Source organism: Pteropus medius, unplaced genomic scaffold, assembly GCF_902729225.1.
Source record: "Pteropus medius unplaced genomic scaffold, Ma_sr-lr_union100, whole genome shotgun sequence".
Taxonomy (NCBI): domain Eukaryota; kingdom Metazoa; phylum Chordata; class Mammalia; order Chiroptera; family Pteropodidae; genus Pteropus; species Pteropus medius.
Genome location: NW_024347790.1, coordinates 819,899 through 844,949, shown reverse-complemented (window position 1 = coordinate 844,949; position 25,051 = coordinate 819,899). Strand labels below are relative to the sequence as shown.

At 45.0% G+C, this 25,051-nt stretch overlaps 1 long non-coding RNA gene across 1 annotated transcript in view; it reads left to right on the top strand.

Annotated features, from left to right (window-relative positions):
• The window catches only part of LOC120614606 (uncharacterized), a 59,841-nt gene extending 42,481 nt beyond the window's left edge, over positions 1 to 17,360 (top strand). The window contains exons 5-6 of the long non-coding RNA XR_005656011.1: positions 15,839 to 15,921; positions 16,213 to 17,360. This is a non-coding gene — a long non-coding RNA (uncharacterized LOC120614606). The remainder of the gene's footprint in view (positions 1 to 15,838; positions 15,922 to 16,212) is intronic.
• The last annotated feature ends 7,691 nt before the right edge of the window (positions 17,361 to 25,051 follow it).

Below are 25,051 nucleotides of genomic sequence, written 5' to 3'. Positions count from 1 at the left end.
AGACCCGTTTGTCTGAAGAAGGCAGCTAATCCTTTTGTGTTTCTTACCTCAAGGGCATTAGCAGGATTCTTGGAGGACCAACCTCTCTTCTAGTCTTTTGAAAAGACCCTTTCTCACTAAATACCTTGGCTATCCCAGGTGTCCTGGGGGAGCAGGGAGTTAGGCGGGATGGGGCAGGGGGCCTTTCACCGCAGTTAGAAGGAAGAATGACTCCCCCCAGAGTGGAGGGGTTAGGGAATGGTGGTCTCCTGAGCATCTAGGACTCAAGCCTCAGCCCCTGCACGAGGACACATCGCAAGTACATGTATCACACAGCTATGTGATGCATCTACTGCACCTTGGGAACCTGATTCCACAGCTTGGGCAGATCCTAGAGTCCACGCTTGTCATTGGAAATATTGCCTTCTCTGTAGAAGGACCTGTATGTTGGACAATGAGGGTATCGGCATCTAGGTTAATAGGCTAAAGAATAAATGGGCAATTCCAACGGTACCAGAGGCCCTTCTGGATTTTTGCGTGGCCCTAGAGAAGGAGAGCCTCTACCCCAGGCCTCAGTGATGCCCGACAGTGGATTCCCCTACACTCTGACTGGCACAGGCTGAGTGGAGAGAAAGTAAAGAAATTTAATATGTTTATGTGCATCTGAGCAAGTAAATTAATATTCATACTTGGGACACCAGATCCAAAAGATCTACCTATACGGTGATTCCATATACACGAAATGTCTGGAAATGGGAAACCGAGAGAGACAAAAGGCAGATCTGTGTTTGCCTGGGGCTGGGAGTGGCTTTGACTGCAAACAAGTGCAGGGGAATTTGGGGGGGGGCTGATGAAAATATTCTAAAACTAGATTGTAATGATGACTGCACAACTCTGTTGGTATAATTAAAATCATTGAATTATACGCTTACAAAAACTCCAAAAAGAACACTAGCGCCCGGAGTAAATGATTGTATTGTCCCGTAAGTGATATATATGCCCCTTTGCCTGCTGGGCCAGCGTCTCCTCAGTAGCTGGACCGGGTCTGGGCTTCCATCGAGCTTTAGTTAGATTTAGTTCACCGTTGACTCCAAATATTCCGAAGATGGGTTCCTCAAAAAGTTCAACAGAATTACTGCATGACCCAGCCAAATTCCCCTCCTAGGTTTATACCTGAAAGTATTGGAAACAGGGACTCAGACAAGTGCATGTATGAGCGTTAATAAGCCGCTTTCCTCTTACTGACACCTGACATCTACCTGTATGAGGAGTGAGGTGTGTGGTGGAAGCGTCCCCCAGAAGGAGGCCCTGGGATTAGGGTTCAGCTTGCCGCCAATTTGCTGCAGCCTCAGCAAAGTGTCTTGAGTCACAGGAACAATGAATGGTGCTGCTTTATGAAAAGCCAGAGCTTGCATGTGTTTGTGTGTGTAGGAGGGGGCGTCTTCCTTCCTCTCCTTTGTCCCCTGTCTCTAAATCATGAAACAGTAAACTCATTGGGGAGGAGTTGGCTGTTTACCCTTTAGGTGATTGTCGGTCCTCTGTGAATATTAAATAAGAATACCATAGTCGTAATACTACTTAATGACTTCCTACTCTTTCCCCATTATGTATACACAGAAGCTGGCTTACTGCCTGTCACCAAGTCAAAGCAGAGCATGGATTAAACATTAAATCCTTGTTTCCTCGTTTTGCCATAAAACTGTTAAGAGTTTTTGGAGCAAAATTTTCTGTTAAAGTATTAATTAGCTAGAGCCAGTGATTTGTAAAAATTATCACTATAAGACACCATGATTCTTTGTCATGGTCTAAAAAGCATTGTCATTATCTCCTCTGTATGCTTGAGGATTGAGAAGTGGCCTGGGTGTCTCATTTTCTATATAGCTTCTTGCTTCTGATTAAATAATTCATCTGTCAGTGCTGACACACATGTGATTTGTCTTTTTTCGATCTCACTTATTTTTTTCCAAAATGAGATGTCCTACTTCTTAGAAGTCCCAGTGGAGTGGGGGACACAGGCTTGGGTGTCAGGCTACCTGGGCTCAGCCTGAGAACTCAGGAAGGGGCCTTGCCTCTTATCAGCCAGGACAGGTGATCTCTTAGCTTCTCTCCAGCTCTAAAAAAATGGGAATTCCTTTGGTTCATTATATTTGGTGTCCTATTTCAGTAGATGGCAAATTAACTTAGTTTCAGTTCAAGCTTCTTTGTTTTTGTATTAATCAGGGTTCTTCTGAACAGAACCAATAAAATGTAATACACACACACACACACACACACACACACACATATATGTATATATATGAGAGAGGGAGGGAGAGAGAGGGAGAGAGAGAGAGAAAGAGAGAGGAGGGAGGAGACGGACAGAGAAGAGAGATTTATTATAAGGAATTGGCTCATGTGATCATGGAGGCTGATAGGTTCCAAGATCTGCAGTCGGCAAGGGGATACCTAAGAGAAGTGATGATGTAGTCCCTTCAGGTCTAAAAGCTGGCAGGCTTGAGACCCAGAAAGCGGATACTTCAGTCTGAGCCCGAAGGCAGGGAAAAAAACCAATATCCCAGCTCAAGGCAGTCAGATAGGAGGAATTCCCTCTTATTTGGGAGTGGGTCAGCTTCCAGTTTTATTTAGGCCTTAAGCTGATTGGACGAGGCCCACCCACATTAGGGAGGGCAATTTACTTTTTTCAGTCTTATCAATTTAAATGTGAAACTCATCCAAAACACCCTCGCAGAAACAGCCAGAATAATGTTTGACCAACTATCTGGGCACCATGTGGCCCAGTCAGGTTGACACATAAAATTAACCGCTGTACTTCTATAGAGGCTAACTTCACGCTTGGCTAGTTAAATTATCACAGGTGTTTTTGCAATTTGAAAAGTCACAAGTCCCCTGTTTTCATGAGAAAATGTATTCATACAGGCTTTCAAATAGACTACAATAAACCTGGATGCAAAACCTTAGCCGGATTGCCTGTGACTTTTATCCCTATAAGACCTCGGCATTCTCTCACCAGACTACACTAACCCGTTTCTGGTTTTATGGACAGACTCCCTGTTCTCTTTGACATGGGCCAATAGACAGTTGTTAAATTTATAGGCATGATGCCCTGACAAGCAGTAATATAGCTTTCTCTGAAGTTGGTCTCCTCAGATCTTCACAACTGGGTGCCAGGAGTTCACTCCCTTCTTTCCTGAGGTCCATGGATCAGTTCTCCAGCGGTTACAGCTGCAAATCGTGCAGCAAACTATCCCATCGTTATTCCCGACCCCACCCATTCCTCTTCCTAGTTCCACTGGGAGCCAAAGGAGAAAATTATTTAGATTACACGGGAGCTATTTCAATGTGGAATTCCCATAAAGCGATTCTCAGAAAGTTAATTTGACCCCAAGGAGGCAGAAAAAAGTCCCAGCCAAAACACGCTTCTTGCTGAGATAATGGGATATTCATGGAATATCGTGGCCACGTTTGGAAGAGCTGGCCGTGAAAACTCCAAGAGAAAGATCCGTTTGTGAACTTGGAAGTGCTTAGGCAATATTTCCCACCGCAATAATTTCAGAGGTCTCACATAAATGTAGAACTTTCCCATTCATCGCGTCTCACTGTAGTTCTGGGAAGCTGCTCCATTCTGTTTATTATAGAAATAAAGGAATAGTCGCTGTGAATCTTCTATAAAACGATTTTCTGTCTACCTTGGCTTCCATCTCGTGAAATTTTTTATTCACCTTCAGTGCAGAAGTATATCTTGTTTAGTTGATTCTGGCTTGGTTGGCTCAAACGTACTTCCTTTGCCTGTGTGTTCATGAAATGTCACCGGGCAACTGCTCTCTGCCTCTGCCATCCTTTCTTTTCTGCTCCGATTCCCCACCCTCCAGTTTCTCACTCTCTATCTGTCCCATCGACCTTTCCCACTGGACGGCTGCGTGATACAGCAGTGACATTTTGGTGTGCTTTCAGTGTAGGGTGTTGCCTTTCCAGAGCCTTTTCCATTTGAGATTATTTCTAATTTTGTAATTAAAAACTTTATCTGTTAAACAAATTTCAGGGATGCACAGCAGGGAGGTTTTTTGTTTGTTTGTTTGTTTGTTTGTTTTAGGGTTGGGCCCTTGCCAGTAGGCTTGATATCAGACATGTAGGGGGCTTCCATCTCAGCTACAAAAAAGGCACGTATTTGACTCCATGATACAAAGGGGGATACATTTGAGAGCTTTTATACCGGTGGGGTGGACAGAATTTTGGGATGATTGGATATGATAGGTGGGATGAAGGGAGTTGTGGAAGGCAGTTAAGATGTTTTTGTCCTGGGTGACTAGATAGGACAGTTAGCTGAGATGGGAAACACAGGACGGGCAGCGGTGTTGGAGGGAAGATGATAAATACTGTCTGAGGAATTTGAAGTACCTGTGGGATAGATGTGTGAAGTACCAATGGGGTAGGTGAGTGAAGTAGCTGTAGGATAGGTGTGTGTTGTCCACAGCCATTTGGGAAAATGGGTTTGAACCTCAGGACAGAGATTAGGCTTAGAAAGATCATCCTCAGAGATCTCATCTGTAAGGGCTGAATGCTAGAGAGTTCCTCCAATTTGAGAAGTGCTTAAAGGAAGCAGAAATTTAAAGAGGAAAGCAAAAAGAGCAGCCAGAGAGGAAAAAGGGAAACTATGCCATGTCCCAGAAGTCAAGGGGGAAAGCGTGTAGAGAAGGGGGCCGCTGAAAGTGTCAAAGCCACAGAGCCATCAGAAGGACAGGGGCAGAGAAGTAGATTTGAGATTTGGAGACTTTTTCAATCAATTCCCATCAACTTCAAAAGAATAAAACAATAACACTAAGTTGTTTACTTGTGTTTTTCGTGTGACTAAATATGTTCATAAATGTTAAATAATAAGCTCATTATGTAAAAGTGACTTTCTAAAGAGTTGGCCATTATGTGTAAGCTGCAAGACATAGTTTATATAGTCAGCTATGTATTTTTAGGACCTGAATCAGTCCCCGGAGAATTCGAGAGAAAATTTATTCTAAACCTAATTCTACATATGTCTTAGTATTCGGTTAATTTTAAAAAATGCCTTTCTCCTTCCCGTCTTATCTCCTCGATGCTGCTTAAGGCCTCATTGGAATCTTTTGCCTAATTGTTGGAGACAGGGGCAGGCAGGTGAGAGGCAACCTGTCTCATGATGTTCACTCAGTGGCTTTGATTTTTTGTACAATGTCATCTCTGGGAGATCTGTCCCCTTGTCTTCATCCCTGGTTCTCATGTGGCCTTTCAGGATCAAAAACCTGTTTCTCAGTGTGATTCATCTTACCTGTCAGCTTGTGCTAATTATATTGATATTGATTCTGCTAGATTTTCGAGGATGTCATTGTGGTGTCCCTTTCTTGAGTTTATAAATGCTGGTTTGCTCGATTTATATTTTATCTTCATTTATTCTAAGATTTATGCCTTTCCCATGAAATTGGAATCTATCTTTGGAGCAGCATGGAAATCCTTTCTATCTTTCTCAGCACTATTTCTAAACTGTTAAGTCTTTTTATGACAACTAAGAACTGGCACTTATAAAAAAAAAAAAAATGACTCAGCGGTGAATATTGCCCAAACTTACCTTATATAAATTTGCTAACATGAATTTACTGTGGCTTAGTCTAGCTAGGGTTTGGCTGAGGCTGCCACGTCCAGCTGTGCAGGCCTTTCACTGCACAGTGGTGCTTGGCCACGGGGATGGATGCAAGCCACGCACCTCCCCAGGGAAGCAAGTGCTTTTTCTCATTCACGGGAAGGCCCCGTGTCAGCCAGCGAGTCCAGGATGTGATCGTTTTATAGATCTCCTCAGCCTATGATGCTATCACGAAAGGCAGAGAGCAGTACAGACCTCGCCAAATGGCAAGAACATAGAACTCTTGCCTTTAGGGTCCAGCTGGATGTTCTGGCGCACTGCAGAGTTCACGAGGAGGCTCCTCTGCTCTGGCCACTGGTGCCACACCGTCCTTCTTGCTCTGTCACGGCCATCATGCTATGGTAGGGAGGAAAGCCTCTTCCCCTTCGGACCTCCTGTATTCCCCTCCTGTCACCCGTAGCACTGTGCTCTTCTCTCAGCCACCCCACGTCCAGGGGCCCGATGCCTCTTGTGCTGCTTTGCAGGCTTTCCACCTGGTCTTCTGTTACTGGATGCCCTGTTGTTGATTGCTGAAGGAGAAAGGAAGAGAGAGGGTAGAGGGCCAAAGAGGCTGTTTCAGATATTGACAGTACTGTCCCTACCCGCTTAGATGTCCTTCCTGTATCATTGCAGAGGCTAGAAGCCTGGGGACTGGATTTCTGAGACGCCCTGGCCACAGGGCTTAGAAGGTGCGTCTGTGCCAGAGCGGGGTGTGGTGGCCTCAGCAGGCGCGTGGCCTCCGGCAGATGGATGTGCAACCCCTTTGGGAATAGGTCCTTCGCCTATTCTCATCCCAGGGCCATGGGCATCTGTGACCATCGGCAGTGGTTTTCTGCATTTTACTGACCTCCGGGAGGCAGCTGCACCTTCTGACTTTCTGGATCACAGCTCTGAAGAGAAACTGGAAAACTAGTGGTGAATCTCTTGTTGCTATGAAAAAAAATGTTGGTACAAGTGGAGCCATTTAAAAATGGTATCGGGGTTGGGAGAGCTTTCCAGAGAAGCTGCTTTGCACGTCGTATTCCTTGAACCTTTGGATGGGGCCAAACCAGCATCGCCTTACAAACAACTGTTTATAAAGGTAGCGAGAAAGCAGACCTTCTGTCCATAAGGACTGACGATTGTGACGTCCTTTAGAATCACTAAGCAGCCACGTGCCGCTGAAGAGCGACTTAGCTTAACGCCAACAGAAATTCCTTTCTTCAGTTCATGTAATTCTTTCCCTTCTCTTTCTCATAAATCCCCTCACCTTCACCCCATCACCGGGACATAATTTGGGTTTCTGCCTGAATCTGTAACTCTGGATTACAGTTCTTTGTGACCTCAAACAGATGCCCGTTGCCACTCGCTTTGGTTTTCAGTGTTCATCGTGGGAGCCTCGTAGGGATTCCGAGTCTTATCCACCACTCCCCAGACACTAAGAACGATTGCCTTAAGTTTTAAATATCGATGATAAATGAGACTTAGAATCGTCATGCCAACTTCTTCAGAAGTGTCTTAAAAGAATGATCACCCATCTACGTTGCATTTAGAACCTACAAGTTTTGGGTTTCACTTCTTTTCATTTATTGCTGATATAGAACTTATTTACCAAGTAAAAGCTATGTGATTCCTTGAAAGATTTGCTCCAAGATGCTTCCCCTAATGGCCATCCTTCTCTTTTCTTGGGCTTCTTCCCTTGGTCTAGACACGTATGAAGTCTCTACCAATTCTAAACATAACTCCATCACCTAATAAGTAAAGCCACTCTGGGTTCCACTTTTCTCTTTACGACCACCTTTTCTAGTTTATTTTCTTTCTCCTCAAATGTCTTTTAATGACATTTGACCTTCTGACTTTACAATGTTTTATGGGATATTCATAGCTTTTTGGGGTTTTTTTTTTTTGCCTGAAAAGTGTGGATTATAGGTCAAAAATTCTCTGTTAAGCAAAATTTAGGGGATTCCTCTGCCTTCCATGGCCTTTAATATGCTGATATTCATTATTTACACAGAATTTGGTACTTCCTGAGTGCTTTTGACTAGACCCTTTTTGCTCTGTTAAGATGACTGAGGACCTCCTGTTGCTAAATTCATTGGATGTGTAATAGGGTGTAGACTTGTTTTTAGCAGAATAGCTGACATTTCAGAGTTGCTAGTCATTTCTATTTGTGATGCGAGGATAGGAGTCATCTTGGAGCTGACCCTCTTTGTTCTGGGAAGAGCCCCTGGCCTGGCGCCTTTCAGTCCAAGAGCTGTAAGGTGTCTGGGTGTGAGTGTGCGCTGGCACACTTATTCATTTTCCCTTGGCAAGGGCTGGGATGCTGGCTTGAGGCAGAACCCACACCTTGGCCCAGATCTAAAGGTTGCTGGGGTGGTCCTGACACTTTGCATGGAAGCCCAAGAGCTTTGGGGCCAGGGGAGGATATTGACACTTCAACCCTTTCTCTTTGTTGTTTTGTCAGCGTCTTGTCTGAGGCACCTCAGAAAAGAGCCTTCTTCCTCTCTGCCCGGCTTCTGAACAAATTGAGAAACAAGATGGAAGAGGGAGGCCAACCGAAGATGAACGTATTCTCTACAACTGATTAAGGCTTGGTTAGAAGGCGTAGCTTATCCTTTGGAGAACTTGGCCTGCTAATGCCCTGTGCCAGCCTTTTATAGGCTTATCCACCTAGGCAGGGCCCCGCTCTAGCTCCCACGTGTCTGGGCCCTGAAAGAACAAAGCCGAGCTTGTGTTGTTTGGGGCAGCTCACTCCCAAGAGAAACGGGGGAAATAAATGTGCCTGGTTGATTCTTCCCAAATTCACCAATCAGATAAGTCACCCCACTACCCCTAGGTTGAAGTAAAGAAATGGGCAGAGAGATCTAGGAGGCTGGCCCTCTAAGCCTGCCTACCGTCCTCCTGGTATCTGGGAAGATGTGTCTTCTCGAAATATAATAGCATGGCTAAAGAAGCAGGTAGATCTAGACCAAGGTCAGCTGATAGGAAGGGACCCTAGGGACTCCTGGAGGTTGGGGGAGCTTTTTATGCACAGCAGGTGATTGGTGCTGTGACTGCTCCTGTCTCAGACACCCCAGCACCATGGGAGTCCCTGGGAAAATGGCTGTGTGTGTGTGTGTGTGTGTGTGTACAGAGTTGTACCTTGGAGCTATGGCCTACTTTGGCATGTAGCACGTGGCTCATGGTAATACTGAGGAGACAGGTATCCTTGTCTCCTGCATCCCATATTGTCAGGCTGGCAGCAGCCTCAGTAATCCTTGGTTTTGAATGTCTCCTGGCACAGAACCGGTGGCTTTTAGTAGAGACACACCATGGAGGGCTGGCCACCTCCCCTGCCCCTTCTATGTAAAATGACATTTTCGGGGGCAGATATCTACACAGTGTAGGCATCTCTGGGGTTCTTAGACTCTACTTGAGATAGGAACCCTAAGAATGTTAGAATGGGTGGTCAATAGAGGGCTGAGAGCTTGAATGCTAAAGAAATGCCACTTTTTGGCCTGAAGAGGACCAAACCTCAAGATGGTGAAATGGGATGCATCACTTGTAAATACTTACCTTTGAATTATTTTATTGACCCTCTCTGCTGCATTTGACAGCCGTGATCATATGCTTGGCTTCTGTGTGTTTTTCACACTGCTCTGAGTGCTCCGCCTGAATGCTACCTCACAGCTAAAACCTTTGTGTTCCCGATATTCCTCCTCAGCGCCCTTTAATGCTTAATGCTTCCATGCTCTCCTTCCCCACTGTGGACAATCTCGCTCACTCTCATGGCCTTGCCCATGCCTTCCCCCAGGCGTCAGACCTCTGTGACCAGCTGCTTGCGGGAATCTCAAAATCAGCATGTTTCAACCCCCAAATTCATTATTTTGATCAAACTGGCTTTTCTTCTCTGTTCATCTCAACTCATGTCATTGACATTTGCCCATCTGTGTACATTAAAAATTTGGAGGCATCTCTGACTGTTCCCCCGTATTGAATTAGTCATCAAGGCCTGCCCCTTTTACTTCTTAAGCTTTTCCAGAATCTATGAGCATCTCTGCTTCTATCATGTGCTGATAAATGTTTAACCACCTGCTCTTGCGGAGGGGGGGAGGGGGGAAGCCTCAATTTGTAGCATTTATCAATTTCTGTAGAGTAAATATTTCCACTGTGGCTGATTTCAAGCTATCAGAGGTTTAACAGTCTCTCCCCCAAATTCCTAACAACGTAATTGGTCTTCGTGAGGTGGTACAAGCCAACTCCAGCTGACACTGGCCCTGGCCCTCGCTGCTGCTTTCTCATCCAGTGCCCCTTGCTCCAAACCCCTCTCCCCTCTGCCATTCTGTAGCCAGCTGCCTAAGAGGTCTGTTCCAAACCGTGATCTGACCGTGCTGCTCCCTACTGAAGTGACACCGATGGATTCTGTCCACGCCTCTTCCTGGCTGATACTGAGCTGTTGGTGGCACATCCCTGTCTACCTCCCCAGCATCGTTTCCAGCCCCCCGAGGGGTTGCCCCTGCCCACGCTACGAATGCGTCTGCCCTCGGTGCCCTCCTCACGCTGTCTGCCCACTCCCATCCCTTCCCTCTTCTTCAGCTCTGTTCTTTTTCTTCTTTGAGACTCAGCTCAGCCGAAACCTCCTCCAGCCATTTTTCAGGTTGAGCTGGGTCCCCATCTCTGCATGTCTGTGATAACCTTAGCGAGCTTTGATCACTGCACTCATAACCTTGTACTTATGGGGGTTTGTTTGTTTGTTTGTTTTGGTCTTTTTTTCTTTCTAGTCTATAAGCTTCCTGAGAGAGAAATCATGTTTTGGGGTTGTTTTCCCTTTCAGCGTTATAGCCACAGAGCCTAGGACAGGGACTCTCTAATTGAAATCAATCAATAAATGCTTCTTAATTACCAGAGGGGTGTGTGTGTGTGTGTGTGTGTGTGTGTGTGTGTGTGTGTGTGTTGGGGATGTGGTAAGTTAACAGTTGTACATTTATCTATTGCTGTATAATAACCATCCGCCAGCACCGCCCCCTACCGCCTAAGTTTTGGTTTAAAACTGTTAAAATGAAAAACAGAAACCAGCCTTGAAAATTCTCTGAGTAGACGAAGCTAGTTTAGTCATACAAGCAAAGCTTAATTTAGCTGGTTTTGCAAGTATAACCTGAACTGGGTCATTTCTTGATGATGCCTCTGGAAATCAAAAGCAAAACTGTTTCCCAAGGTTGATGTGAGGTAACAGCTGACCAATTCCCTATCAGTTAAGAAGCTTCCGGTATTCTAACCCATCCTCTTGAAGAACAGACGGTCCCTGCCGTGTCTCCATCTGAGCTGCTTTGTAGCAGCTCACCCCTGAGCTTCCTTCTGAGTCAGGGTTTGAGCACTCCCGCTTTGCAAACAGCTTTGATGAGCGCCCAGTGAACTTTTCCCAATTGCTGCTTTGGTGATTTGTTGGTTTTACTTCTGCTGTTTCCGAACTTGTGGCCAAACGGTAACAATTAGTCTGCTCATGAATTTGAGGTTAATGGAGTCTTCTCAGCAGTTCGTGCCTGAGTTCCTTCTGCAGATGCAGTCCGATGGGAGCTGAAGCCGGGGGCATCTTAGAGCCCGGGACTCCGGGACCCTGTCTCTTCCAGCTCAAGGGACTTCAAAGTCCCTCCAAAGGGAGCTTCCTCTGCCCCGCCTACCCATCCCCCGACTATGGCTGTCATCTGTCTGTTCCTGTTCTGGGAGGGGACAGTTCCAAGACTGCCAGATGGTTTTGAGTGTGGTTGTCCTGCTTTCAGTGTCCCTTTGACTAAGTTTCAGGCCGGTCGCGCCCTTGCTTATCCTTCTGCCCTGAGGCTGGAAACTTCCGCAGATCTTTCGGCAGCTGACCATTTGTCTTCCTAACGTCACAACTTTGGGAGCTCTGACTGGCAGATTTTAGGTCAAGAAGAATAACATGCATATAATTTTGGGGGGAGAAAAACCCTTATTTTCTTTCCTAGTTCCTCAAGGTCCAGATCTCTGACATTCAAATGGGCTCCTCTTCTTTCTCCGTTTGTCACAGATAACATCTTCATCAGTAATTTGCAACAGTTGAGTAACTGTTTTGCACACTGTTTCATGCAATACATGCATGCAAAAATACGTGCTTTTTTGAAAAAGACAATCTTTTTGAAGATGGTAAAGGAGCTGTAAAAATGATCTTTAGGGGTTTGGCAACTAAGCAGGAAAGATACTCAGCCAATAGTCTTGAGACTTGGGCTCAAGTCCTGGCTCCTTGATTTAATAATTACTTCACTTCTCAGAGCATCAGTATCCTCATCTGAAAAACAGATAACACCTCCCTTGCTGAAACCATAAGGATCAAGGTTGGAGGAGGCCCAGATGTGGTGCTAGCCTCTGTCTGGATACGAGGTGGGGGGAGGGCTCAGTGGGTGAGTAATGGCTTCTGCTGGTGCAGAAAACTGCCCCTCTGGCCCTTGCCCTGAAGCCAGAAGCTTCCGTTCCTCCCCGTGTGTCCCTGGCGCCTTTCTGGCTGCTACCCCAATGCTGGAGCTTGGATCAGTCAAATCCGTCAGCGAAATGCTCTTCCCCATTTTTCCTGCCTGGTCTACATTGACTCATCTGTCAAGTCTCAGATAAAACATCCTTAAGAAAGCCTTCCATGAACACTCCCCACCGTGCCCCACTCTCTCAGACTAGGGCCAGGAAATAGGTACCAGATGTTGGGATAAAGACAGCATTAAAAATTAAGACTCTAATCAAGGCTGAGGAAGTTAGCTACAACCTCAGTGAAGATTATAGATTTCTCTAAGCAGATGGAAGAGGTCACAAGTGGTATCCTTCCCACTCAGAAAAGCCCAACCGTACAAAGAGCACGGGTGTGGGGTCCTGGTACAACAATTGTGAAAAAGGCACCTGCTTAAATTCTCTTCATATTGAAGATGTTAGAATGTTTTAACTTAATGCCTAAATCCATTGTACGATTATAATTTTATATGGGAATTATAAGGCTAATTTGTTAGTCCAATTAGGCAAATTTTCTTAAATATTGCAACTACATAGATATCAAATCTGCACAGACGCCTTAATGCAAAAAAAAAAAAAAAAATCAAAACATGTAACTCTTGAAGATTTATGTTTTAATTCTAAATCTTCCTGGGGTTAAGAGAAGCTTACCCCCGTGGTAGGCAGCATTCTAAGATGACTTCCAAATGACTCACAACCCTTGCAGAATCCCCTCCCCTTGAGTGTGGGTGGAATGTGGAAATACGATGAGAAATCACTCCTGTGATTAGATTACCCCTCAGTTGATTTTGAGCTAATCAAAACAGATTCCTGGATGGGCCCGCCTTAACCAGATGAGCCTTTAAAGAAGGTGAAGCATCCGAGTAAAGTGCTTCTGCCGACTTTGAAGATGCAGCTGACCCCTGACCAAACAGACAGCAGAAACACTGGGACCTCGGCCCTACAACCACAAGGAATTCAATTACACCAACAACCAGCAAACTTGGAAGAGGACCCTGAGCTTCAGATGAGAACCACAGCCCTAGATTCCAGCCTGGCGACACCCTGAGCTAACGTGTGCCTGACCTCCTGACGCACAGAAACTGTGAAATAGAAAACTAACATTCGCTCTGTAGTGGGCTGCACTGTGTGCCCCACCCCAGATATGTTGAAACCCTAACCCCTGATACCTGTGAGTGTGGCCTTATTTAGAAATAAGGTCTTTGCAGATGTCATCAAATTAAGAGGAGCGTTTATAGTGAATTAGGGAGACCGGTGTCCATGTAAGGAGAAGGAGATGTGGAGACACACCGCACACAGAGATGATGGTGAAGTGAAGATGGAGGCGGAAGTTGCAGTGATGTAGCTCAACCCCAAGGACTGGCAAGGATTGCTGGCAACCATCAAAAGGTGACAGAGGCAAGGAACGATTCTCCCCCAGAGCCTTCAAGAAGGAGCGTGGCCCTGCCGACATCTCGATTTCACACTTCCGGCCTCCAGAACTGTAAGAAAATAAATTTCTGTTGTTATAAAAAAGGAAAACAAAATCATAAGGCTCGGCGGAGCCACTGTGCACCAGTGTGATGGTCGCAGTGCGGTGTGAGTGCAACGCGTCCCGATTCGCTCTCCAGACGCACCAGACCGGTGCAGAGAGCCCAGCGAGCCGCCGACCAGACACCAGACGGGGTGCTAGGCTGCCGCGCTCGCTGGGCTTTGCAACACCTGTCTCTCCACGTTCTCCACCAGCCTTCCTCAGCAGCCCCTCCTGCTTGGCTTCCTTGAGATCCTCCTCCGAATGACCTCAACAGCCAGAGCCCTTGGGTCTCGGTTCGGGGCTCTCCCCGCTGTCTCTCTCCAGGTGACCTCATCATCCCCTTGTCTTGAAATCCCATCTCTCCATTGATGACTGTCAGACCCCTTGTCAGACCCCTTCTTGAGTTTCCTCCTGGAATGCCCACCTGTCTCTTTGGGATGCTGCCATCAGGGTGTCGCACAGGCAGGTGCGGGGTAGCTATACCAAAGCAGTTCTGATGGTGCCCCCTCCAGCCGTGCCCCCTCCAGCCGTGCCCGGGGTGCCGCCAGACCCCGCCCACCTTCCTTCTTCATTTGACTTTTCAGGTCTCCGCGAGCTTGCACTTCACCTTCTCTGGCTTTCCTAACGTAGGGGCGGGTTCATCCACGGTTCCCCTGTCGCTTCATCCTGCTCAGTGCTTTCACAGTGTTTCGCATGCCCTCCGGGTTATTCGTTTCTTGTTCACTTGTTCACTTATTGGTTATTTCTAGCGTTTTAGCTTTTCTATGCCCAGGGCCACCCCAAGTGCCTGACCCATGGTAGCTGCTCGGCAAATATCTGATGAACAGATGAAAAGATGTCCTGAGCAGGTCACTTGCTGAGGTAACCCGGTCTATTCTGTAATATTAAGAGGATTCGATGCGATGTAAGATAGTATCCTTGGAAGAGCCTAGTCCGCTACCTTGTACATGGAGGTGTTTATTAAATGGTAGTAAATGTTAGTTCCTTCTCCCTTTTCTGAGCTCTATACATAAGAAGCATATAATGTGCCTCCAAAAGCTCTTTATCAAGTCTGGTATGATGCACCTTACGCAGTTCTGAGTGTGCCGAGTAGGCCGGCAGGCTGGAAAGTCAGGTGAGACTTGGTGTTGCAGTCTTGAGTCTGAATTTCACAGAGTAGCAGACTGGAAACAGGCAGGGTTTTAATGCTTCAGTCTTTAAGAGAATTCCTTTCACTTTGGGGAACTTTAGTCTTTGCTCTTAAGGCCTTCAACTGATTGGATGAGGCCCACCACATTACGGAGGGTAGTCAGCTCTACTCAAACGTACTGATTTGAATATTAATAACATCTAAAATACACCTCTAGACTGGTGTGTGACCAAACAATTGGTATCCTGTCCTAGCCAAGTTGACACATAAAATTAACCATCATACTGGGCAAACATTTTAATGATCAATTTTAAGAAGAATATTGAAATATTCTAATATTTCTTCAGTTCTCGGCTAGGTTTCATGGAGAACCTATAATATGAAATTCTTATTCCTTCCTGCAGGAGTTTGGTATTGATTTGTTTTTCTTTTTAGTGTCTTCCTCCTTACTCTGAACAGATTTGATATTTTAGAGGTGCGGAGGGGGGCTTAGTTAGGATTTTATTAATCATTACCTACCCAGACTGGGAAGTCTAGAAAAATCTTTCTTTAAAGACATCTGCGTGTCATATTTCCCCACCTCAGATATTGATTGCTTATTTTTTTTTCATTCAAAAAGCCACAAAAACAAAACAAACCAAAACAAAATCAGAGCTCTAGTAGCTAAGCTGGATGCTAGTTACAACGACAAACAAAATGTAGCTTCTGTTTTTGCTTGTTGTCACAGGGCATCTTAAATCTCATGACTTGCTTGACTAAAGAAAACAAAAGCACTTTATGAAACCGCAAAGGAAATGGGAAGGAAGTAGCAGGAAAGACTCCTTAGCTTCTGAGATATTTATTAGAAGTTGGAGAGATTTGTTGTAAATGGATATAAAGCATTGTTCCAGCAAGAAACAATTTGTTCAGAATAGTTCCAGGTGTGCAGCCCTGATGCTCATTGAATCAGATTCAGTTTTCCCAGCCTGGGATGCTTTGTTTCCAGCAGATGGTGCCAAAGGACTGGTCGTAGCAGAGGCTCTTTCAAACCCGTGAAATGTATTTACATAAGGCCGGCATCTGAAGCAAAGATCTCAAATTGCCTGAGACTCTTTCTTTTGCTCCATTTTAGTGTGACAAGTGGATCAAAATAAGAAGCAGACAAGAAAATGGTTGCCTATCCTGGAGCGTGGTATACTGTGCCATAATGGAAAGGTAGGTCAAACACAGACACAGGTAAAAATACACCCAGACACAGAGCTGGCACAAGGAACTGTGTGTGTGTGATGTGTGTAATATGTGTGTGTGTGTGTGTAAATAAAGAATAAAAGTGAAAAATACTTCAAAAAAGGTAAAGTAGAAAAACCTATAGAGAGAATAAAAATGCTGAAGAAGATGAGAGAGAGAGAGAGAGAACTCAAATGAGCATGAGACTAGGAACTTGGTCTAAAAGTATTAATATGGAAACTTCTGATAAAAGGGATCCTATTCCTCTATTTCTCGCAGTCCTCATAACAGGTAACTTGAATTTCAATGAACATCATATAAGTGGAGGATCAGGAAAAAGACACCAGATCGTCTAGAACCAACTCAGTGGAATTCTTCAAGGCAACGACTCTCAGTGCCCACCAGGACTGGGGATGATCCGAACCACAGGCAGTGCCTGTCGGGGAGGCGGAGTCAAAGCTTTACTTACTTAAAGGGGAAGGGCCCTGCTGTGGAGGAGGAAAGAAAACAGAATTGGTGGGGATGGTAGACCTATCAGAGCCACTGTCTCTTTGTTAGTCTAAAAATCTCCCATTAAAAGAACGAGTCTGCATCTGCTACGGTGGAGGGTAGAAGAGAGGGCTCTTCTTGCTGCAGTCCAAGGGTTTATTGTTCAGTTTAGAAGCTGCTTCCAGAGCAGGACCATCGACCTAGTTTGGAAAAGGTTCCCTGTCTGTGTCCTGTGTCACCGAAGGCGAGCATTGGTGAGATATTCCCATGAGCGCACAGAGATGACCATCGAGTACAAGGCTGAGAAGCTCCTGTGGTTTGTCCCCGAGAGTGCTGCTTCTCTCAGGGTTTCCTGCATGTCATAAAACTCCTGAGCGAAATGATGCTACAGGGAGTGTATGTAGTGCATAATAATATACAAATATTACGGGCTTTGCAATTTACCTCGATTCCAAGTAACTTCCAACACTGGGTCCCCAAAACTGAAAGTTCTTTTCTTCCAGAAGAGTTGATTTCTTACAAAAAGAGTATGCCATCCAGGCCGTTACAAGTTTGAGCTGAATTATAAAATCTGTGGAGGGGTGTGGTGTTGAATCTACATTATTCTAATTAATCATTCAACAGTATCTTCTAAACATACTCTGATAAGCCAGTGGCTCTTAAATTTGTGTGTTAAAGAATCACGTGAGGTGCTTGCTAAGATGCCAATTCCTAGGCCCAACTCTGGACATTCCAACTAAAGAGATGTGGGGAGCCCTGGGGTTTGCATTTAAGCAATCATTTCAGGTGATTTCAGTGCAGAAGATGGAAGACTTCTCTCAGAGAAACGTGGCCCTAAGCGAAGTCGGGATTGGTCAATCCGACAGGCCTTCCAACTCCCTTCTCCATTTATTCATTCATTCCCCTGCTCTCTCCTGAACACACGAATCTAGCAAACATTCCTGGTGCCCTAAAATTGTACTCGGTGATGTAGTAAAAATAAACAGACTCAGTTCCTGCTTGAAAGAAACTTAAATCTTATACCTGATATATATATATATATATATATGACATTATATATATCAGGTATTAGATATGTTATATATGTATATGTCAGACATTAAGTATATTATATATGTATATACATACACCAGGCATTAGACATAGTATATGTGCATATATATATATGTATCAGGTATTATAGATATGTGTATATATATATATATGTATATATATATATATATATATATAATCAGACATTGGATATGTTATATGTGTACATATAATCAGGCATTAGAGATACTGTATGTGTATATATATATCAAACATTATATGTATGTATATATAATCAGACATTGGATATATTATATGTGCACATATGTAATCGGGCATTAGACATATGCATATATATGTCAGCATTATATATATACACATATATGTATACACACATATGAATGACAATGTCAAGTGTTAAGTGCTGAATTCGTAGACGCGATGCCAATGAGAGTGTTGCAAGAATTTAGAAGGAAGTCATGTCGCATGAGCCAGTGTAGGGAGCAGCCTTGTGGAGGGCGGGACGCTGCCTGGGCACTGAATGACAAGGAGTGAGCAGGATATTTGAGATGAAGGAATGGCATTAGCTTCCCATCATACTTATTAAGGAAAAATATTATTAATATCCATAAGCCTATACTAAAGATAGCAGAGTGGCAAAGCATGACCAGGGATTAGAACTATAATCTTGTTAGCTACCTTCAGAGGAGAAATAAAGGATGAGAAGCTAAAAGTTCCTGAAACATTTCCTTATTTTTTCAATATTCTGATGCCAATTAGACCTTTTTTTTTTCACTTTAATAAGTTGATAAATAGTAGGAGCACTTGACATCACCTGTTTATTATATAAATCCTGCTTTTCTCATAGACCATATCTGTTTCATCAGCTGCTTCCAAAAAGTTAAAATTATGATAGGACACATGAAAGGTATAGACAATTAGCACCCCAAGAAGAGGAATGAGACTGTTTGAGAATGAGGGAGGAAGCTTAGTCTAATTAAAATTACTTCTTATTTTAGTAAAGAGATCTGTATTCTTTAAGACTTCCATTTAGACTTTTTTTTAAGCTACATTCTGCTTGTCTCATTACTTGAAAGAAATTTTAATCTAGCTACTTCGTCTCCATCCCCAGCTCTTCTTGCCAACATCCTACAAAGCCTCAAAAAAACGAAATATTTAAGTAATTTTGTCCAAGAGTTTTCACTGAACATATAGAGGGTTGGAATTATTATTACACCGGGCTGGGAAAGCACCAGACTCTGGAGCCAGACAATTGGGATTTTAATCTTAGGTACATCACTTACTATTCGTGTGGCTATGGTGATGTTACTTAACCTTTGTGCACCTCAGTTTCCTTATTGGTAAAGTAGACACAAATGGAGTTGTCGTGATGACTAAATGAATCCATACGTATAAAGCACGTGGAACACCCACGCCCATAGTCAGGGCTCAGTCAGTGTTAGCCGTTGTCTTGAGCCCTGGCGTTGAGAAAGATCCACAAGAGCAAGTTTCACGAGAATGTAAGTAGACTGGAGAGGTGTTACATTCATATATAATTATGATTAATTTATAAATTATTACTATAAATTATATTTATAATAATACAAAATTATTCGACACCCCCCAGAAAAATTATTTGTATCTTTCCTTTTAACAGAATATATTTCGGACTGTTTCTAAAAATGCATAATAGAAAATCGCATGGCCCAGATCTTAAATACGAGCAAGCGCAGGGACAGAAAAGAGAACCAGAGAAGAATCTGGTAGAAAAGGGAAACCTGATAAGTTACTCACAAGAGAAAAGGCCAGTTGTTGAAGAGAAACATAATTACTCGAGTAAGACCAGTCGGGAACTCCTGACGGTCATCTTTAGGACGAGGCCGTGTAATATACGAACAAACATCTTCAACACCTTTTCAACAGGCAAACGCAAGGGTTTGGTGGGGCCGCTCCCCGGACGGTCCTCAGATCATCGGCCAGCACAGGTCATAGCAGTGGTTCTCTGAGGAGGGGGATCCGTGTGACCTAGGTGCTCAACTCTCTGTCGATTCTGCTTTAGGGAGAGAGAGACTTTGGAATGCCTGTCAGGCCCAGTCACCCTTTTCTTTGCCTTTCCCCGCCCTCCCCTCAAGCAATTATTCGCTGCTCCGCATCCTGTTCTCCCTTGACTTTGGGGGCACTCATTACTCCTGGTCCTCCTTCTACTTCCCCTTCACCTTCTGCTCCTGGTCTCACGACAGCTCCTTCCCACCCGCCTCCCAGACGTTGGTGTTCCTGGGCTCTCATCTTTGGTCCTCTCCCCATCTCACTACTTATCTCCCCCGGGAGACCCAATTCTGTTCCACGACACCAGCTGCCATGTTGAAAACAGGAATTTCCCAAACCCACACGCAGCAGGGTCACAGCTTGGGCGGGGTTGTGTTCTGAGGTCGGGGTCTGAGACAAAAACAGCATTTTGCCAACCTGAGACTCGTTCACTGTTTTTTGTTTTTTGTTTTTTGTTTTTTAGTTGAAAAAGAGGTGAACTAGTGGCTCAAATTTGTAGCCATCGTGTGGAAAAATTTTTTCTTTAAAGATCAAAATTATACTGAGTGTTGAGATGTTCGTATTGTAAGGACGTACAAGGGAAATGAGACTATTTGGAAGAAGAGCAGGTTCATACACCTCCCACTTCCTGGTCAGTTCTGAGCCTACAGCCATGGGACAAAACAGCAGCAAGGAAAAAGCTAAATGATTCTTTCTCCTCTCTCTGTTATTCATGTACTTAAGACCAAGTGCACGCAGGTGACATTGCATATATTGGTGATGACTCTATGTGTCCCTACAAACTCTCACTGTGTGCCTGTTAGCCATCTTCATTTGGTTGTCCTACAAGATTTCAACCTCAACATGTCCAATTTTAATTTATTGTGTTTACTTCCCACTCATTTTTAATTAGTTATAGCGAAGTACCCACTCTATATTATTGCCATAACGAAGATACTCCCACATTTTTGTGGCTTAACCAAAATAAAAATTGATTTCCCACCTGTGCAACAGCCCAAGGTCAGCCTTGCAGGTTAGGGGGTGGGGGGTGAAATGGGGCACAGGAAGTCCACTCCACAGTGTCACTCAGAGATCCAGACTTCAAAAGCCTCTGCCATCTCCAGTACGTCGCTTCCAAGATAGCCTTGGTGTCAACACCCAGTCAGGAGAGGGAGCAGAAAGAGAGGGTGGTAAGGGCACCCTTAGGTTTTAGTGTCACATTACATGTGTTCCCGTTTTATTGGCGCAAGTGTTCACAACCCAGCAACAAATCTACACGGTGGAGGGGGAGCATTAACACCAAATTTTGGCAGAGAATTAGCCATCTCCCTTCTCCATTTCTAATTTGTTCTTCTACCAGTATTTTGTGTCTCAGTTTCCTCTTTTATAAAATGGATGGACAACTGTACTCTTCTTAGGGGTTGTTATAAAAATTGAGATAATCTGTGCAAAGCAATTAGGATGTGCCTGACTTTTAGCCGATGTTCGAAAGTTGGTTAACTATTATTGTTATTAATTAGTTGCCGGATTTCATCAGCCACCAAAGTTGCACGAAGCTAGAAACTCTTTCCTTGTCACCAACTCCCAATCAGTCAGGAAGCCCTACTTACTAATTAAAAATACATATGTATTTACATTTCTTTAAATGCAAAGAATAGATATTTCTGACAGGGAAATCAAAACAGATGGATTCAGATTTTTTTAAAAAAGAAAAGCCACTCTCCCTGGGGATCCAATGTATTCCTATGGCTTCAACCTGCCATCTTCAAAATGGGTCATATAGGACTCTGTGACTGGATTAGAGCTCCCAGCTGGAAGAGATCTAGAAAAGGCTTTTTATTCCCTCATTTTTAAAACAGGAAACTACAGCCCAGGTGATGACAAAGCTGAGACTTGATTCTAGGTTTTTTGACTTCGGTCAAGTCCTCCATTGTACTCAGCTGCTTCCTTCGTAAGAACCTTCACATACTCCTCTTGATTCTCGTTCCTCTGTTTACCTCCTAGTGTAATTTCACAGACAAGTAAACTAAGGGAAAACCAACCAAACAACTCCTCCCCCTCATCCTTACAATTTGGTTTGGTGTCTGTTAAGTAAAGACGACTACTGTGTGAATTCCACTAACCGCCTGTGGCTTCCAAACCACTTCAGTTCCGGAGTATGTACTGACCTCTGCTTCTTCTTGCCTGGTTACTCAGATCCCCAAGCCCAGTGCCATTTCCTTTCCTGCTTTTTATTCTGAGCAGCAGATGGCACTGTGCACAAGTCTGGAAAAATGTTTTCTACACTCCAGGAAAGATGAAGGAAAATGTATGCTAAACCTCCCTCAGCTTTATGTTTACCCTCTTCTTGGGTCTGAGTGCTCGTGAGTGTGAGCCGTGTACTTACAGTGACAAGCGATACTGTGTGTGTGATTGATATGATCCGGGACATTGTGGCAGAGGCTGCTGCTCGTCGATGAACTTGCTTCCTCTCCTTCCTGGGCATACGGCTGGACTGCATTTCCTGGTCATAGTTAGACTTGGCCATGTGACTGAGATGTGGCCAGTGGAACTGATCTGAGAGAAAGTGAGAGGAGTGAGAGGAGGTAGTTTGTGCCATTTCCAGGCTTGGCCTATAAAAATCTCCCATGCTCTTCCCCTGCACTAGCTGGATGTCGATGGCCAGGAACACCTAGGAAATCATGAGTCGAAGGTGGCAGAGATGGCACCATCCTGGGTCCCCGAATGACTGCGTGGAGCTCAATACACCCACTGACTTGGATCCATACTGGGTGTTATGTGAGTGAGAATTAACCTATAACATGTTAAGACACTGAAATTGTGGGGTTTGTGGTGCAGCAATCAGCCTATTCTTGTTGATAGGAGAGTTGGGTGATGAAACCCTACTTTTCCCTGTGATTCAGGGCTAGGTCTTTAACGACATTTCACAAGAAGCTTCCATGTTTCTGTACAATCGAGTGCCTTTTTCCACATTAAAGTCCAAAGAGGAAGTGACTTTTCCCTGTTAAAGAGGGTTTAAAGGTTTCTCCACCTCAGTCATTTCAGCAAAACAAAGGACTTGATATGCGGATTGGAAGACAGGCAGCCAGTAGGGAGAATGCAAGTTAGCTTAGGATAAAGACAGAGGGACTATATCATGAGGTCAGGTTTCTTTATGCCAGGCCTACTGGAGTGAAGTAAATCCTTCAGTAGAAATAAAAGCACTGTAACTACTTGGGATGAAGAGACGGGCTTTAAAGCCGACCACCAACAACGTCTCCCCTCCCCGTATACACAAGCTTCTCCTACATCAAGAGGAGACTTCTGTCACCGCTCCCTTTGAGTCCAGACTGGCCTCGTGACTTGTTTTGGCCAACAGAATGCACTTGAAGTGACGCGGTGCCAGTTCCAGCATAGGCAGCTTCTGCTGTCTCGGAGCCCAGCTGCCATCCTGTGAGGAAGCCCAGCTGGACAGTGGAAGAGCAGCGGTCAAGAGGGGCAGAACTCAGAGGACCCAGCCAATGGCCAGCACCAGCTGCCTGTCATCTGAGTGAAGTTTCCTTGGCTGTTCCGGCCCCGCTGATTTCCCAAGCTGAATGCAGCTGCGTAAGTGACCACCATCCACACCACATGGAGCAGAAGAATTGTTGATGTCAGTTCAGCCAGCCCACAGAATCCTGAGAAGCAGTAAATCGTGTCGTCAGGCACTACCTTTTGGGGGCATTTTATGTGGCAATGGATGACTGAAGCACAGGATAAGTGATAAATGCTCTTTAAAAGCAAGAGGTGGATGGCAGAGTATAAAATGCCACAGGGCACAGAAGACAATCATTCAATGATAAATTCGACAATATCCCCTATGACTGAATCTTTTACACCAGGGCACTCAAGACACTGAGATGCCATTCACATCCTCACGGAGCTTGTAGCAAAGCAGCGTGAGACAGAAATGCAAACAGCTGGTTATTAGAATTGTGTTGAGTAGGGGATCAAAAAAAAAAAAAGCAGCAATACATTCTTAAAAGCTGAAGCTGAGTGTATGAAATGAGTAAGGTTTGATTGAGTGGCTGGAGGGGATCACTGGGGAGGAGCGAAAGCATTCGAGTCTGGGGGACCCCTCACGAAGGCAGGCAGGGCGAATCGTGGTAAACAGAGGCAAGGGAATAGTCTGCAGCGGCGGGGCTGAGAGCAGGCCAGCCCGGCGAGGCCCACCTTTGCGTGGTTCCCTTGCTGCTTAACACCTGGCCTGGCTGTTCTTGGTGCCACCTGGTGCCAGATGACACCATCAGTTGTGTGACCTTCACGCCTGCCCATGTGGCTTCCCAGGGGCAAACGAGGCGGCTCTTGTTTTAGTCTGAGCGGTGGACAAATGAAGTGTCAGGGTCAGGTTCGTAAGTGACAAAAGGGATCAGAAATCGACATTTCTGCTTGAAGAAGTGGTAACCTTTCTGTTCCTATCGCCTCTGGTTTTCCTAAAAAGCATTAATTTGGGCTCTGTGTGCTTTTATGACATAAATCAATTGCCACGAGTTTTTATCTCTCTGATTTTAACCCTCCTACCTACGAAACAAAACAAAACACAAGTGACTCTACTTGCATTCTTCCTATTTTTTAAAAAATTGTAGTAAGAACACTTATGAGATCTGCCCTCTTGACAGATTTTTAACTGTAGAACGTAGCGTCGTAAACTATAGGCACAAGGTACTACAGCAGATCTCTTTGTTTTTGTTTTCTTTGTTTCTTTTATCCAAACCATACCTCATACATCATCAATACAGACGAATAACTTAAAATTAAAAATATGTATATGGAAGGTGTCCGATCAAGCCAGGGAGCAGTCAACACGGTCTGGAGAATATGCCGCCCCAGCGGTCTGCGCCTTCCAGGCCCCTCCTGAGGTCCTGTGAGAGGGGCCCGCCCAGCCTCACCCTCCGGGAGCGGCTACCCGCCCTGCAGGAGGAGCCCGGGAAATGAGCCCCTTCCGTCCCCTCCCCGGCTGCACGCTCCGTGGTTCGAGTCCATTTCTGTTCTCCCTTGTCTAGGCAGAACCGTTTAGTCCTAAAGTCTGCTCCGCCCCAAGAACTTTCCGTCGATGTCATCATTTCCCTTCCACTGTCCTCCCCACCCCCACCCCCTGCTGGGTCTGGGGCACCCATGCTCCCCCATCCCGGGCACGCCACTTCCTCTAGCAGTCAGCCTCCCCCTTTCACCCCGGCCTGGCCTTGCTAATAGCTACAGTTTGTCCTTAATAGACTAGTGTCCCCCTTAGGGACAGTGATTTGAAGGAATAGTAATAACACAATGATGACAGTAGTTTGACAGCTGCCATTTGTATGGCTGCGAGGTGCCCTTTACATGGTAACCTTCAGCGCTCACGACTGCGTATGACAGTGTCATGGTCCTCACTTTAGGACAATTAAGGCTGTGAGTTAAAGGCAAATACCTTCAATTTGCATACAAACTGGCCACCTGCCACCAAAGCCTGAATCTTTCTGCCACACCCCGTGGCTTTTCTTGTAGGGATTTGTTTATATTAATGCCAAATCAGCACTGGAATGGCCTCGCTGAGTCAGAGTGTCCCCTTCCTCCACAG